The 5,322-nt window shown below is 30.4% G+C and overlaps 1 non-coding gene across 1 annotated transcript; it reads right to left on the bottom strand.

Moving 5' to 3' along the window:
- Positions 1 to 2,348: 2,348 nt before the first annotated feature.
- TRNAL-CAA (transfer RNA leucine (anticodon CAA)) lies at positions 2,349 to 2,472 on the bottom strand. The gene is made up of 2 exons: positions 2,435 to 2,472; positions 2,349 to 2,393 (listed from the first exon to the last, which is right to left on the bottom strand). It is a non-coding gene; the product is annotated as a tRNA-Leu (tRNA).
- Positions 2,473 to 5,322: the final 2,850 nt, after the last annotated feature.

The following is a 5,322-nucleotide window of genomic DNA, read 5'->3' as shown; positions in this document are numbered from 1 at the left end:
AAAAATTTAAAATTTAAAAAAAAAATTAAATTTAAAAAACAATTGGAAAACAAATTTTTCCACAAAATGAAAAAAACAACTTTGGAAAAGAAATATAAATTGTGTTTACCTAAAAATATTTAAAATTTTTATTTTGAAGTATTATTTGGTGAAGGGTATATAAGATTTGGCACATCCGAATATAGCTCTCTTACTTGTTATATATCACAACAAAAGTTTTTATGTAAAAATTTCAAATGTTCAAAGAAATTCGTTTGAAATTTTTAAATTCTTTTAAACAAATAGAAAACTAAACTAATTTTTAAGTTTCCATCCCTGAATGACATAAATATTACTTTTGTTGTTTAAAGCAGCGTTGCCAATTTTTTCTAACATTAGACGGTTTTATAGTTTTGTTGGTAAACAAAAATTGTTTACCAATTTTTGTTTACCAACCAAATAAAGCGTAAAAAGCTTTATTTGGTGACCCACACTAAAATTTGCCGGCAAACATTTTCGTAGAATATTTTAATCCTTAAATGTCCTTTTTTGATTTTCTCTGGAGGGTTAAGATCTTCCACAATAATGTTCTCCATAAAATTCCACCATGTAACTCTGACAATAACAATACTCTCACGCATTAATTTTGTTTGTCATGAAACACATTAAAAAAACTCAGACTCAACATGACCTTTCAAAAAGTCTTAATTTGTTGGACAGTGTAATTTAATTCTGAATGAAATTACCATTACCGCTAAGTCACCGTTACCGAAATAATGAATCGGTAGCCGACCTGGCATTTACCAAATTGCAGTTTCCTAAATTTTGTTATACAAAAAACGAGTAAGAGAGCTATATTCGGCTGTGCCTATACTTCAAAATACAAATTTTAAATATTTTTAGGTAAACAAAATTTTTTTTCCAGTTGTTTTTTTAATTTTTAGGAAAAGTTTTTTTTTCGAATTATTTTTTTTTTTTTAATTTTTTTTTTTTTTTTGTGAAAAAAAATCGGGTTAAAAAGTATTTTTTCCGATTTTGACCCATTGTAGGTCCAACTTACTATGGTCTTATATAAGTCGTTGCAAAGGTCTTTGAAATATCTATCATTAGATATCCATATTGTCTATATTAATGACTTAGTAATCCAGATATAGGTCAAAAATCGAGGTGTCCTGGTTTTTTCCTCATATCTCAGCCATTTGTGGACCGATTTTGCTGATTTTAAATAGGAATCTTCTCGAAAGCATGTCTAACAGAATTATTGAAGATTTGGATCCCGAAGATATCTTGGATCTTCTCTGTTATCTATAAGGATCCAGAATATATATATATGTACTTTATACACACAAAAAAATCCATAGGTTATATTTCCTAAGAATATAGTATAAATTTAACTAAGCGCAAGGGTAGAATGGCATTTACAAAGTTTCTTAGTTAATATAACTAAAATTTTAGATAATTTCATACATACCCTTTTGCACCAAAAATATTTTCAATTGACAATAAAATAACAAAAACAACATCGAAAAAGATACCAAACATCAAATAACTAATTCCAATAGTTATATTAACATAGTTTTTAGGTAAAGTGTATTGTTTGAATTACCTATTGGCATAGATAATAAAACTTAGTTTTTAGTTTTCATATAAAAAGAAATTAACTAATTAAGCTTAGTTAATATAGCCTCGATTATTTTTTTGTGTGTAGGGTCGGAAAATTATATTCTGGAAATTACAAACGGAATGATAAACTTAAAAACAAGAAAAGCGATTGTTAACACCGGGCGATACAGCACAGAAAATGCAATTTCGCTGTATTGCATATTTTTTGTTTATAAATTTTTAGCCGAAAATTTTTTATGATATTTTTTAAATTTTGATTGCACATTAAAGCTGATAAAGTGTATTTATGTTCTTAAATATATTTATTAAAGAATTAATAAAAAATTATGAAAATATTGAACTGTTTAATTAAACATTCCTTCCTATTAATGTTCTACTTGGTTGACGTGTTTTACTTTTGAGTAGTTGGCATCGCTGTTTTTATTTATAGCTCTCGTTTATTTGTCTTCATATATTTGTTGTAGTTATTAGACTTTGTCTGTTTGCGTCATCAATTAGGCAACACTGTTGTTTTAGTATAAACCGTTAGATTGCATGTCAACAACAAATGAAAACAAAACAAACAAAAACAACACACACACATAGCACTAAAATAATGTAAACAAAATAAACATCAAGATGTCTGGGTTCGATTCCCGGGAGAGTTAATAAAATAAATATTTTTTTTATATATTTTTTTTTAATTATAAAATTAATGAAGAAAATAAAAAAAAATGGATTTGTGACAAAATATGTAAAAAAATTCTTGTCAGAAGTGGGATTCGAACCCACGCCCTCAGAGAGGACCAGAACGCTCGATGTTAACCATAGTTGTAGCTACGGCAAGATTGCTCTTGAGTCTGGCGCCTTAGACCGCTCGGCCATCCTGACACATATCTGATAAATGACTAAATATAATTATATTAAAACATGTTATATTTTTATACTCCTTCAATAATTTAATTAAATTGTTTTGATAAAATAAATCACTACTAAATTAAAGTACACTACAATTTGAATATCCATTGTCGGGTCGGTATCTTTCATTTTATTTATTTATTCATCACGTTAATTTCATACTAAAAACATTTTATTGCTAACACTCAGGCTAAAAGTGACTTTTTTTTTGAAATTTCCATTTTGAAACAATTTTTGTTTTGTTTTATTATTTTTATAATGTGAGTTTTTGCATTCAAATTTTCCACTGGCCAGCTGTCGTTGACTTGTTTCATTGAAAACCACTAACTAGATTTTTTTTCTTTTTTAAATTTAAAATATTTTTGCGCAAAAACAATGTTTTTTACATTATAATTATTACAGAAAAACAATAACAAAAGAAGAAAAACATGTTTTGGACATGACTCCAAGCATAACTAGTCAGTCATTTACACGTGAATGCATCTTCCGTATTGAGATTATAATTAAAGTTAAGAGAACTAGAGAAGGGTAATATGTATAAAATATGGTTAATAAGAGAGAACAAAAAAAAATAAAACAAATAAACAGTGGTGGGGGTTAGAAAGGGGGGTAATTTAAAAAAATGAAAAGGAATTTCTCTAGAAAATGTTGAATCAAATCAATTTCAGATACTCTGTTCCAAAGTAAAGAGTATACAAGATAGAGCGTTCTGTATCGATCGAAACAAATAGTATTCGGTCGGGGCACGGTCTGGAAAATAAGGCGGGTGAGGCAAAACTTCCCAACCACTTCTTTCTAAATAGTTTTTACCAGATATTGCAACATGTGGCCGAGCGTTGTCATAATGGAATATTACGGTTTCATGTCTGGCCGCATATTCTGGATGTTTTTCGGTCAATGCATGCTTCAAACGAATCAGTTAGGTTTGGTACAGTTTCTATATGATGGACTGGTCAGATTCTTCTCCCACCAAATACAGAGAATTACCTTAGTGCCATGGATATTTGGCTTTGATTTCGATTCGGCTGTCTTCTATTAAGACAGTTTAAGACCTTAAACGTGGTTTATTTAAACCGAAATCATGGTTCTTCGATAAAAATAATTTAAGAATTTAAACGTGGTTTATTTAAACAGCTATCGTGGGTCTTCTATAAAGACAGTTTAAGACCTTAAACGTGGTGTATTTAAACAGCTATCGTGGGTCTTCTATAAAGGCAGTTTAAGACCTTAAACGTGGTGTATTTAAACAGCTATCGTGGGTCTTCTATATAGACAGTTTAATACCTTAAATGTGGTTTATTTAAACCGAAATCGTGGGTCTTCTATAAAGACACATTAAGACCTTAAACGTGGTTTATTTAAATAGCAATCGTGGGTCTTCTATAAAGTTAGTTTAAGATCTTAAACGAGGTTTATTTAAACAGCAATCATGGGTCTTCTATAAAGACAGTTTAAGACCTTAAACGTGGTGTATTTAAACAGCAATCGTGGGTCGTCCATAAAGGTAGTTTAAGACTTTAAACGTGGTTTTTATAAACAATAATCGTGGGTCTTCTATAAAAACAGTTTGAGACCTTAAACATTGTTTATTTAAACAGCAATCGTCGGTCTTTTGTAAATCCAGTTTAAACCCTTAAACTTGGTTTATTTAAACAACAATCGTGGGTCTTCTATAAAAACAGTTTAAGACCTTAAACTTGGTTTATTTAAACAGCAATCGTGGGTCTCATATAAAAACAGTTTAAGACATTAAACTTGGTTTATTTAAACAGCAATCGTGGGTCTCATATTAAAACAGTTTAAGACCTTAAACGTGGATCTTGTATAAAGACAGTTTAAGACCTTATTCGTGGGTTATTTAAACTATAAACGTGGTTTATTTAAAAAGCTATCGTGGATTATTTAAACTATGGTTTATATAAACCGAAATCATGAGTGTTGTATAAAGACAGTTTAAGATCTTATACGTGGATCATTTAAACTATAAACGTGGCTTATTTAAACAGCAATCGTGGGTCTTTTGTAAAGTCAGATTTCAGCAGCTCATAATAGATAGGACCCTTCTTCTCCCACAAAATACAGAGAATTACTTTAGTGCCATGGATATTTGGCTTTGGTTTCGATTCGGCTGGTTTGCTGGTTTCACATACGATCTCTTACGCTTCGGATTATTGTAATAGATCCATTTTTGTGTGCAAAAATTAACATGCAAAATCGTTTTTCAAGGTCTCTCGGCTTCAATTCGTATGGTACCCAATTTATCTGCTTTTGGATGAAGCCTGTTGCTAGCTAATATTTTGAAATAGTTGCTTGAGTACCTCCCAATGATTTTTCAATCTCTTGTTGAGTTTTAAAACAATATTCATGGTGTATTGCCTCCAATTCTAGGTCTCAAACATTTTCGGCTGACTTGTCCGATCATTGTCTTCTGTATCAAAATCACCACTTCTCAACCGAACAAACTATATCTCGCACTTTAAAACCGATGGAACACATTCATCATTAGCTTTGGTGAGCAATCGAAGTGCGACAGCGGCACTTTTTTTATATCCTTCACCTTCCTGAGAAGGGTATACTATATAAGTTTGTCATTCCGTTTGTAATTTCCACAATGTAATTTTCCGACCCTATAAAGTATATATGTATATTCTGGATCCTTATAGATAGAGGTGTCGATTAAGCCATGTCTGTCTGTCTGTTGAAATCAAATACCCCAAATAATTTACATACACGATTCATACATCAATATCTCCGGAATTCTTCCGGCTCGGTTGCTATTTAAAATCGAGAAAATCAGTCCACAAATGGCTGAGATATAAGGAA

Source organism: Calliphora vicina, unplaced genomic scaffold (assembly GCF_958450345.1).
Source record: "Calliphora vicina unplaced genomic scaffold, idCalVici1.1 scaffold_123, whole genome shotgun sequence".
NCBI lineage: Eukaryota > Metazoa > Arthropoda > Insecta > Diptera > Calliphoridae > Calliphora > Calliphora vicina.
Note: the sequence above shows the minus strand (reverse complement) of the source record. Positions and strands in the feature narration are given on the sequence as shown.